The following is a 12,449-nucleotide window of genomic DNA, read 5'->3' on the forward strand; positions in this document are numbered from 1 at the left end:
TTCTGCGTTTTGCTCATCGACGGGTTTCCAATCAAATTTAAATAAAAATTTTCATAGGTTTAGTTCATTGGGCATTTCTAATCAAACTTGACCCAAATTTAAATTTGATTTTGTTCATTAGCGGGTTTCCAGTCAAATTTGAGTAAAATTCTACTTAGGTTTAGTTCATTGACACGTTTTCAACCAAATTTGACGAAGATTTCGTCTGCATTTTGTTCATTGGTGGGATTCAAATCAAATTTGTCTAAAATTTCACCTGAATTTTGTTCATTGGCGTGGCTCTAATCAAATTTGATTAAAACTTGAGTTTGGTTTATTGGCGCGTTTCCAATCAAATTTGACTAAAATATCCCAATGGTTTAGTTTATTGGCGCTGTTCCAATCAAATTTGATTATGTTCATTAGCGGTTTCCAGTCAAATTTGACTAAAATTCTACTTTGATTTAGTTCATTGGTATGTTGTTAATCAAATTTGACTAAATTTTGAGTTTAGTTTTATCATTGGAGCATTTCCAATAGAATTTTACTAAATTTGACATGGGTTTAGTTTCTTTGGCGCATTTCCAATCAAATTTGACAAAAAATTTGTCTGAATTTTGTTCATTGTCACGCTTCAAATCAAACATAACAACAATTTTATCTGAGTTTTGTTAAGTGGAGCCTTTTGAATCAAATTTGAATAAAATTTCATCTGAATTTTGTTCATTGGTGTGCTTTCGATCAAATTTGACTAAAATTTCTCATGGGTTTAGTTCATTGACTCGTTTCCAATCAAATTTGACGAAAATTTCACCTGAATTTTTTCATTGGAGTGTTTCCAATCAAATTTGATAAAAAATTCATCTGCGTTTTGTTCATCGACGGGTTTCCAATCAAATTTGACCAAAATTTCATCTGAATTTTGTTCAATTAGCACGCTTCAAATCAAACATGACTATAATTTTATCTGAGTTTTGTTAAGTGGCGCCTTTTGAATCAAATTTGAGTAAAATTTCATCTGAATTTTCTTCATTGGTGTGCTTTCGATCAAATTTGACTAAAATTTCGCATGGGTTTAGTTCATTGGCTTGTTTCTAATCAAATTTGACTAAAATTTCACCTGTGTTTTTTCATTGGAGTGTTTTCAATTAAATTTGACAAAAATTCATCTGCGTTTTGTTCATCGACGGGTTTCCAATCAAATTTGACTAAAATTTCATCTTAATTTCATTCATTGGTGTGCTTCCAATCAAATTTGACTAAAATTTCACATGGGTTTAGTTTATTGGCCAGTTCCCAATCAAATTTGACTAAAATTTCATATGGATTTTGTTCATTGGCATGTTTCTAATCAAATTTGATAAAAATCTTACTTGAGTTTTGTTCAATAGCGTGTATCCAGTCAACTTTGACAAAACTTTCATTTGCATTTTGGTCATCAGCCAGTTTCCAATCAAATTTGACTAAAATTTCTCATGGGTTTAGTTAATTAGTGCGTTTCTAATCAAATTTGACTCAAATTTAAATTTAATTTTGTTCGTTAGCAGGTTTCCACTAAAATTTGACTAAAATGCCACTTAGGTTTAGTTCATTGGTGTGTTTCTAATCAAAATTGACTAAATTTTGAGTTTAGTTTTATCATTGGTACGTTTCCAATAGAATTTTTCAAAAATTTCACATGGGTTTAGTTCATTGGTGTGTTTCCAATCAAATTTGTCTCAAATTTAAATTTGATTTTATTTAATAGCGGGTTTTCAGTAAAATTTGACTAAAATTCCACTTAGATTTAGTTAATTGGTGTGTTTCTAATCAAATTTGACTAAATTTTGAGTCGAGTTTTATCATTGGTGCGTTTCCAATAGAATTTTCCCAAAATTTCACATGGGTTTAGTTCTTTGGCATGTTTCTAATTAAATTTGAATAAAATTTAGTTTGGATTTTGATCATTGGCGCGCTTCAAATCAAATATGACTACAGTTTCATCTTAGTTTTGTTAAATGACATGTTTTCAATCAATTTTAAGTAAAATTTCATCTGGATTTCGTTCATTGGTGTGCTTCCAAATAAATTTGACTAAAATTTCCATGGGTCTAGTTCATTGGTGCATTTCCAATCAAATTTGACTAAAACGTCACCTAGGTTTTGTTCGTTGGCGTGTTTCCAATCAAATTTGATTAAAATTTCACCCGAGTTTGGTTCATTGGCGCATTTCCAATCAAATTTGACAAAAAATTTGTCTACATTTTGTTCATCGACGGGTTTCTAATCAAATTTGACTAAAATTTCTCATGGGTTTAGTTCATTGGCAAGTTTCCAATCAAAATTGACTCAAATTTTAATTTAATTTGTTCATTAACGGGTTTCCAGTCTAATTTGACTAAAATTCCATTAAGATTTAGTTCATTGGCATGTTTCTAACCAAATTTGACTAAATCTTAAGTTGTGGTTTATCATTAGCACGTTTCCAATAGAGTTTTACTAAAATTTCACTTGGGCTTAGTTCTTTGGCGCGTTTTCAATCAAATTTGACTAAAATTTTGTCTAAATTTTGTTCATTGACGCACTTCAAATCAAATATGACTACAGTTTCATATGAGTTTTGTTAAACACCGTGATTTCAATCAAATTTGAGTAAAATTTCATCTGAATTTTGTTCATTGTTACGCTTAGAATCAAATTTGACTAAAATTTTACATGTGTGTTAGTTCATTGGTGCGTTTTCAATCAAATTTGTTTAAAATTTCGTCTGAATTTTATTCATTGGTGCACTTGAAATCAAATATGACTACAATTTCATCCGAGTTTTGTTAAATGACGTGTTTTCAATCAAATTTGAGTAAAGTTTCATCTAGATTTTATTTATTGGTGCTCTTCGAATCAAATTTGACTAAAATTTCACATGAGTTTAGTTCATTGGCAAATTTCCAATCAAATTTGAGTCAAAATTTTCCAAGATTTTGGTCATTAGCACGTTTCTAATCAAATTTGACTAAAATTCACTTGAATTTAGTTCATTGGCGCATTTCCAATAAAACTTGACAAAAATTTCATCTGCCTTTTGCTCATTGGTGGGTTTCCAATTAAATCTAAATAAAATTTCTCATGGGTTTAGTTCATTTACATGTTTCTAGTAAAACTTGACCCAAATTTATATTTAATTTTGTCCATTATCGGGTTTCCAGTCAAATTTGATTAAAATTCTACTTAAGTTTATTTCACTGACGCGTTTTCAATTAAATTTGACTAAAAAATTTCTTTGCATTTTATCATCGGCGGGATTAAAATCAAATTTGTCTAAAATTTCACTTGGGTTGTTCATTGGCGTATTCCTAATCAAATTTGATTAAAACCTGAGTTTGGTTCATTGGCGCGTTTCCAATCAAATTTGACAAAAATTTCATCTGCGTTTTGTTCATTGGCGAGTTTTCAATCAAATTTGACTAAAATTTCTCAGAGGTTTAGTTTATTGGCCTGTTTCCAATCAAATTTAACTCAAATTTAAATCTAATTTTGTTCATTAGCGGTTTTTAGTCAAATTTGACAAAAATTATACTTTTGTTTAGTTCATTGGTATGTTGCTAATCAAATTTGACTAAATTATGAATTGAGTTTTATCATTGGCGTGTTTCCAATGGAATTTTACTAAAATTTCACATAGGTTTAGTTCTTTGGTGCGTTTCCAATCAAATTTGACAAAAATTTTGTTTGGATTTTGTGTATTGGCGCGCTTCAAATCAAACATGACTACAATTTCATCCGAGTTTTGTTAAGTGGTGCATGTTCAATCAAATTTGACTAAAATTTCATTTGAATTTTGTCCATTGGTGCGCTTCTGATCAAATTTGATTAAAATTTCGCATGGGTTTAGTTCATTGGCTCGTTTCCAATCAAATTTGGCTAAAATTTTACTTGAATTTTTTTCATTGGAGTGTTTCCAATCAAATTTGACAAAAATTTCATCTGCGTTTTGTTCATCGGTGGGTTTTCAATCAAATTTGACTAAAATTTCATCTAAATTTTTTTCATTGGTGCTCTTCCAATCAGATTTGATTAAAATTTCACATGAATTTTGTTCATTGGTATGTTTCTAATCAAATTTGACTAGAATCTTTCTTGAGTTTGATTCATTGGCGTGTTTCTAGTCAAATTTGACAAAACTTTCATTTGTGTTTAGGTCATTGGCCGGTTTCCAATCAAATTTGACTAAAATTTTTCATGGGTTTAGTTCATTGGTGCGTTTCCAATCAAATTTTACTCAAATTTGAATTTGATTTTTTTTTTCATTAGTGGGTTTCCAAAAAAATTTGACTAAAATTCCACTTAGGTTTAGTTCGTTGGCGTGTTTCTAATCAAATTTGACTAAATTTTGAGTTGAGTTTTATCGTTGGTGCATTCCAACAGAATTTTACAAAAATTTTACATGGATTTAGCTCCTAGGCACGTTTCCTTCTAAATTTGACTAAAATTTAGCTTGGATTTTGTTCATTGGTGTGCTTCAAATCAAATATGACTATAATTTTATCTGAGTTTTGTTAAATGGCGCATTTTCAATCAAATTTGAGTAAATTTCATCTGAATTTTGTTCATTGGTGCACTTCCAATTAAATTTGACTAAAATTACACATGGGTCTAATTCATTAGCGCATTTCCAATCAAATTTGACTAAAATTTCAGCTAAATTTTGTTTGTTGGCGTGTTCCCAATCAAATTTGATTAAAATTTCACCTGAGTTTGGTTCATTAGTGCATTTTCAATCAATTTTGACAAAAAATTCATCTACTCGACGGGTTTCCAATCAAATTTGACTAAAAAATTTCATGGGTTTAGTTCATTGGCACATTTCCAATCAAATTTGACTCAAATTTTAATTTGATTTTGTTCATTAGTGGGCTTCCAGTCTAATTTGACTAAAATTTTGTTTAGGTTTAGTTCATTGGCCCGTTTCCAACTCAAATTTGACTAAATTTTGAGTTGAGTTTTATCATTGGCACGTTTCTAATAGAATTTTACTAAAATTTCACATGTGTTTAATTCTTTGGCACGTTTTCAATCAAATTTGACCAAAATTTAGTCTGAATTTTATTCATTGGCGCGCTTCAAATCAAATATGTGTATAATTTCATATGAGTTTTGTTAAACAGCGTGTTTTCAATCAAATTTGAGTAAAATTTTATCTAGATTTTATTCATTGTTATGCTTAGAATTGAATTTGACTAAAATTTCTCATGGTTTAGTTCATTGGCATGTTTCCAATCAAATTTGATTAAAATTTCAGCTGAATTTTGTTCGTTGGCATGTTTATAATCAAATTAAGTTAAAATTTCACCTGAATTTGGTTCATTGTCGCGTTTTCAATCAAATTTGACAAAAGATTTCATCTGCGTTTTGTTCAACAGTGGGTTTCCAATCAAAATTTGCTAAAATTTCTCATGGGTATAGTTCATTGATGCGTTTTCAAACAAATTTGACTCAAATTTAAATTATATTTTTTTCATTGATGGGTTTCAAGTCAAATTTGACTAAAATTCTGCTCTAGTTTAGTTCGTTGGAGTGCTGTGAATCAAATTTGACTAAATTTTGAGTTGAGTTTTATCATTGGTGCGTTTCCAATAGAGTTTTACTAAAATTTCACATGGATTTAGTTCTTTGGAGCGTTTTCAATCAAATTTGACAAAAAATTCATCTGAATTTTGTTAAGTGGCACCTTTTGAATCAAATTTGAGTAAAATTTCATCTGAATTTGGTTCATTAGTGCGTTTTCGATCAAATTTGACTAAAATTTCAAATGGACTTAGTGCATTGGCTCATTTCCAATCAAATTTGACTAAAATTTCACATAAGTTTAGTTCATTGGCATGTTTTCAATTAAATTTGACTAAAATTTCAAATGGACTTAGTGCATTGGCTCATTTCCAATCAAATTTGACTAAAATTTCACATAAGTTTAGTTCATTGGCATGTTTTCAATTAAATTTGACTAAAATTTCACCCGAATTTTTATCATTGGCCTGTTTATGATCAAATTTGACTAAAATTTCACCCGAATTTTTATCATTGGCCTGTTTATGATCAAATTTGACTAAAATTTCACCTAAATTTAATTCATGAGGGCATTTCCAATCAAATTTGACAAAAATTTTATCTACATTTTGTTCATCGTTGGGTTTCCAATCAAATTTGCCTAAAATTTCTCATGGGTTTAGTTCATTGGCATATTTTCAATCAAATTTGACTAGAATTTCATCTGAATTTCGTTCATCGATGGGTTTCTAATCAAATTGGGCTAAAATTTCACCTAAGTTTTGTTCGTTGGCGTGTTTCTAATCAAATTTGATTAAAATTTCACCCGATTTTATTTCGTTGGCGCGTTTCCAATCAAATTTAACAAAAAATTCATTTGCGTAATGTTCATCGATGGGTTTCCAATCAAATTTGACTAAAATTTCTCATTGGCTTAGTTCATTGCCATGTTTCCGAATTGGCCTCAAATTTAAATTTGATTTTGTTCATTAGCAGGTTTCCAGTCAAATTTGATTAAAATTTCACTTAGGTTTAGTTCATTGGCGTGTTTCTAATCAATTTTGACTAAAATTTGAGTTTAGTTTTATCATTGGTGCGTTTCCAATAGAATTTTACAAAAATTTCACATGAATTTTGTTCATTGGGGTGTTTCCAATCAAATTTGACTCAAATTTGAATTAGATTTTGTTCATTAGCAGGTTTCGAGTAAAAGATGATTGAAATTCCACTTAGGTTTAGTTCATTGGTGTGTTTCTAATCAAATTTGACTAAATTTTGAGTCGAGTTTTATCATTGGTTCATTTCTAATAGAATTTTACAAAAATTTCACATAGTTTAGTTCTATAGTGCTATTCCAATTAAATTTGACTAAAATTTAGTTTGGATTTTGTTCATTGGCGCGCTTGAAATCAAATACGACAAAAATTCATCCGAGTTTTGTTAAATGACACGTTTTCAATCAAATTTGTGTAAAATTTCATCTGGATTTTGTTCATTCGTGCGCTTTTAAATAAATTTGACTAAAATTTCGCATGGTCTAGTTCATTGGCAAGTTTCCAATCAAATTTGACTAAAACTTCGCCTATGTTTTGTTCGTTGGCGTGTTTCCAATCAAATTTGATTAAAATTTCACCTGATTTTGGTTCATTGGCGCGTTTCCAATTAAATTTGTCTGCAATTTGTTCATCAAGGGGTTTTCAATCAAATTTTACTAAAATTTCTCATGAGTTTAGTTCATTGGCGCGTTTTCAATCAAATTTGACTCAAATTTTAATTTAATTGTGTTCATTAGCGGGTTTCCAGTCCAATTTGACTAGAATTCCATTTTGATTTAGTTCATCGGCGTGTTTCTAATCAAATTTGACTAAATTTTGAGTTGAGTTTTATCATTGGCACATTTCCAATAGAATTTTACTAAAATTTCACTTGGGCTTAGTTCTTAGGCGTGTTTTCAATCAAATTTTACTAAAATTTAGTCTGAATTTTGTTCATTGACGCACTTCAAATCAAATATGACTACAGTTTCATAGGAGTTTTGTTAAACGCCGTGTTTTCAATCAAATTTGAGTAAAATCTCATTTGGATTTTGTTCATTGTTACGCTTAGAATCAAATTTGACAAAAATTTCACATGGGTTTAGTCATTGGTGCATTTCCAATCAAATTTGATTAAAATTTCATCTGAATTTTATTCATTGGTGCACTTGAAATCAAATATGATTATAATTTCATCCAAGTTTTGTTAAATGACGTGTTTTCAATCAAATTTGAGTAAAATTTCATCTAAATTTTGTTTATTGGGGCTCTTCCAATCAAATTTGACTAAAATTTCACATGAGTTTAGTTCATTGGCGCATTTCCAATCAAATTTGACTCAAATTTCTCCTGGATTTTGGTCATTGGCATGTTTCTAATCAAATTTGACTAAAATTCACTTGAATTTACATCATTGGCACGTTTTCAATAAAATTTGACAAAAAATTCATCTGCGTTTTGTTCATCGGTGAGTTTCTAGTCAAATTTAAATTAAATTTCTGATGGGTTTAGTTCATTGGCGCGTTTCTAGTCAAACTTGACCTAAATTTATATTTGATTTTTTCATTATCAGGTTTTCAGTCAAATTTGACTAAAATTCTGCTAAAGTTTAGTTCATTGGCGCACTTTCAATCAAATTTTACTAAAATTTCATTTGCATTTTGTTCATCGGCGGGATTTAAATCAAATTTATCTAAAATTTCACCTGAATTTTGTTCATTGGCGTGTTCCTAATCAAATTTGTTTAAAACCTGAGTTTGGTTCATTGCATGTTTTCAATCAAATTTGACAAAAATTTCATTTGTGTTTTGTTCATCGACGTGTTTCCAATCAAATTTGACTAAAATTTCATCTGCGTTTTGTTCGTCGGCGCATTTCCAAACAAATTAGACAAAAATTTCTCAAGGGTTTAGTTTGTTGGCCTGTTTCCAATCAAATTTGACTCAAATTTAAATTTAATTTTGTTCGTTAGTGGTTTCCAGTCAAAATTGACTAAAATTCTGCTTTGGTTTAGTTCATTGGCGTGTTGCTAATCAAATTTGACTAAATTTTGAGTTGAGTTTTATCAATTGCACGTTTCCAATAGAATTTTACTAAAATTTCACATGGGTTTAGTTATTTGGTGCGTTTCCAATCAAATTTAACAAAAATTTCGTCTGTATTTTGTTCATTGGCGTGCTTCAAATCAAACATGACTACAATTTCATTCGAGTTTTGTTAAGTGGTGCCTTTTGAATCAAATTTGACTAAAATTTTATCTGAATTTTGTCCATTGGTGCGCTTCAGATCAGATTTGACTAAAATTTCACATGGATTTAGTTCATTGGCTCGTTTCCAATCAAATTTGGCTAAAATTTTACTTGAGTTTTTTCATTGGAGCGTTTCCAATCAAATTTGAAAAAAATTTCATCTGCGTTTTGTTCATCGGTGGGTTTTCAATCAAATCTGATTAAAATTTCATCTGAATTTTGTTCATTGGTTGCGCTTCGAATCAAATTTGATTAAAATTTCACATGAATTTTGTTCATTGGCATGTTTCTAATTAAATTTAACTAAAATCTTTCTTGAGTTTGGTTCATTGGCATGTTTCCAGTCAAATTTGACAAAACTTTCATTTACGTTTTGGTCATTGGCTAGTTTTCAATCAACTTTAACTAAAATTTCTCATAGGTTTAGTTCATTTGAGCGTTTCCAATCAAATTTGATTTTGTTCATTAGTGGGTTTCCAGTAAAATTTGACTAAAATTCCACTTAGGTTTAGTTCGTTGTCGTGTTTTTAATCAAATTTGACTAAATTTTGAGTTAAGTTTTATCGTTGGTACGTTTCCAATAGAATTTTACAAAAAATTCACATGGGTTTAGTTCTTTGGCACGTTTTCAGTTAAATTTGACTAAAATTTAGTCTGGGTTTTGTTCACTGGCATGCTTCAAATCAAATATGGCTACAATTTCATCTGAGTTTTGTTAAATGGCGCGTTTTCAATCAAATTTGAGTAAAATTTCATCTGAATTTTGTTCATTAGTGCGCTTCCAATTAAATTTCACTTAAATTTCATATGGGTCTAATTCATTGGTGTATTTCTAATAAAATTTGACTAAAAGTTGACCTAGATTTTGTTTGTTGGCGTGTTTCCAATCAAATTTGATTAAAATTTCACCTGAGTTTGGTTTATTGGCTCGTTTTCAATCAAGTTTGACAAAAAATTCATCTGCATTTTGTTCATCGATAGATTTCTAATTAAATTTGACTAAAATTTTTCATAGATTTAGTTCATCGACGTGTTTCCAATCAAATTTAACTCAAATTTTAATTTGATTTTGTTCATTAGCGGGCTTCCAGTCTAATTTGACTAAAATTTTGTTTAGGTTTAGTTCATTGGCGTGTTTCAAATCAAAATTGACTAAATTTTGAGTTGAGTTTTATCATTGGCATGTTTCCAATAGAATTTTACTAAAATTTCATATGGGTTTAGTTCTTGATACATTTTCAATCAAATTTGACTAAAATTTAGTCTAAATTGTGTTCATTGGTGCACTTCAAATCAAATATAACTACAATTTCACATGTGTTTTGTTAAACAGCGTGTTTTCAATCAAATTTGAGTCAAATTTTATCTGGATTTTGTTCATTGTTATGCTTAGAATCAAATTTGACTAAAATTTCTCATGGATTTAGTTCATTGGCGCGTTTTCAATCAAATTTGACTAAAATTTCACCTAGATTTTGTTCGTTGGCATGTTTCTAATCAAATTTGACTAAAATTTCACCTGAGTTTGATTTATTGCCGTGTTTCCGATCAAATTTGACAAAAAATTTCATCTACATTTTGTTCATCGTTGGGTTTTCAATCAAATTTGGCTAAAATTTCTCGTGGGCTTAGTTCATTAGCACGTTTCCAAACAAATTTGACTCAAATTTAAATTATATTTTGTTCATTAATGAGTTTTCAATCAAATTTGACTAAAATTCTACTTTGGTTTAGTTCATTGGCGTGTTGCTAATCAAATTTGACTAAATTTTGAGTTGAGTTTTATCATTGGTACGTTTCCAATAAAATTTTACTAAAATTTCACATGGATTTAGTTCTTTGGAGCGTTTCCAATCAAATTTGACAAAAAATTCGTCTGAATTTTGTTCATTGACGCGCTCCAAGTCAAACATGACTATGATTTCATCTGAGTTTTGTTAAGTGGGGTCTTTTGAATCAAATTTGAGTAAAACTTCATCCGAATTTGGTTCACTGGTGCTCTTCTGATCAAATTTGGCTAAAATTTCACATGGATTTAGTTCATTGGCTCGTTTCCAATCAAATTTAATTAAAATTGCACCTGATTTTTTTTCATTGGAGCGTTTCCAATCAAATTTGACAAAAATTTCATCTGCATTTTGTTCATCGACGGGTTTCCAATCGAATTTGACTAAAATTTCATTTGAATTTTGTTCATTGGTGTGCTTCCAATCAAGTTTTACTAAAATTTCACATGAGTTTAGTTTATTGGCGGGTTCCCAATCAAAGTTGAGAAAAATTTTACATGGGTTTTGTTCATTGGCATGCTTCTAATATAATTTGACTAAAATCATTCTTGAGTTTGGTTCATTGGCGTGTTTCCATTCAAATTTGAGAAAACTTTCATCTGCGTTTTGGTCATCGGTCGGCTTCCAATCAAATTTGACTCAAATTTAAATTTGGTTTTTTTCATTAGTTGGTTTTCAGCAAAATTTAACTAAAATTTCGCTTAGGTTTAGTTTATTGGCGTGTTTGTAATCAAATTGACTAAATTTTGAGTTGAATTTTATCATTGGCGCGTTTCCAACAGGATTTTGCTAAAATTTCACATAGGTTTAGTTCTTTGGCACATTTTCAATCTTGACTAAAATTTAGTCTGGATTTTATTCATTGGTATGCTTCAAATCAAATATGATTGCAATTGCATCTCAGTTATGTTAAATGGCGCATTTTCAATCAATTTGAGTAAAATTTCAAATAGATTTTTCTCATCGGTGTGCTTCCAATCAAATTTGACTAAAATTACCCATGGGTTGGCTCATTGGTGCGTTTCCAATCAAATCTGACCAAAATCTCACCTGTATTCTATTCATGGGCATGTTTCCAATCAAATTTGATTAAAGTTTCATCTGAATTTGGTTTATTGGTGCGTTTTCAATCAAATTTGACAAAAATTTCATCTGTGTTTTGTTCATCGGTGGGTTTCCAATCAAATTTGACTAAAATTTCTCATGGGTTTTGTTCATTGGCATGTTTCTAATATAATTTGACGAAAATCTTTCTTGAGTTTGGTTAATTGGTGTGTTTCCAATCAAATTTGACAAAACTTTCATCTACATTTTGGTCACCGGCCGGCTTCCAATCAAATTTGACTCAAATTTAAATTTTATTTTGCTCATTAGCTGGTTTTCAGTAAAATTTGACTAAAATTTTGCTTAGGTTTAGTTCGTTGGCGTGTTTCTAATCAAATTTGAATAAATTTTGAGTTGTGTTTTATCATTGACGCATTTCCAACAGGATTTTACTAAAATTTCACATGAGTTTAGTTCTTTAGTACGTTTCCAATCAAATTTGACTAAAATTTAGTTTGGATTTTATTCATTGGTGCGCTTCAAATCAAATATGACTACAATTTCATCCCAGCTTTGTTAAATGGTGCATTTTCAATCAATTTGACTACAATTTCATATGAATTTTGGTCATTTGTGTGCTTTCAATCAAATTTTACTACAATTTCACATGGGTTTAGCTCATTGGCGCATTTCCAATCAAATTTGACTAAAATTTCATATGGATTCTATTCGTTGGCATGTTTCCAATCAAATTTGATAAAAATTTCACTTGAGTTTGGTTCATTATCGCGTTTCCAATCAAATTTGACAAAAAATTCGTCAGCATTTTATTCATC

The sequence above is a fragment of the Olea europaea genome, chromosome 11 (assembly GCF_002742605.1).
Source record: "Olea europaea var. sylvestris chromosome 11, O_europaea_v1, whole genome shotgun sequence".
NCBI classification, from domain to species: domain Eukaryota; kingdom Viridiplantae; phylum Streptophyta; class Magnoliopsida; order Lamiales; family Oleaceae; genus Olea; species Olea europaea.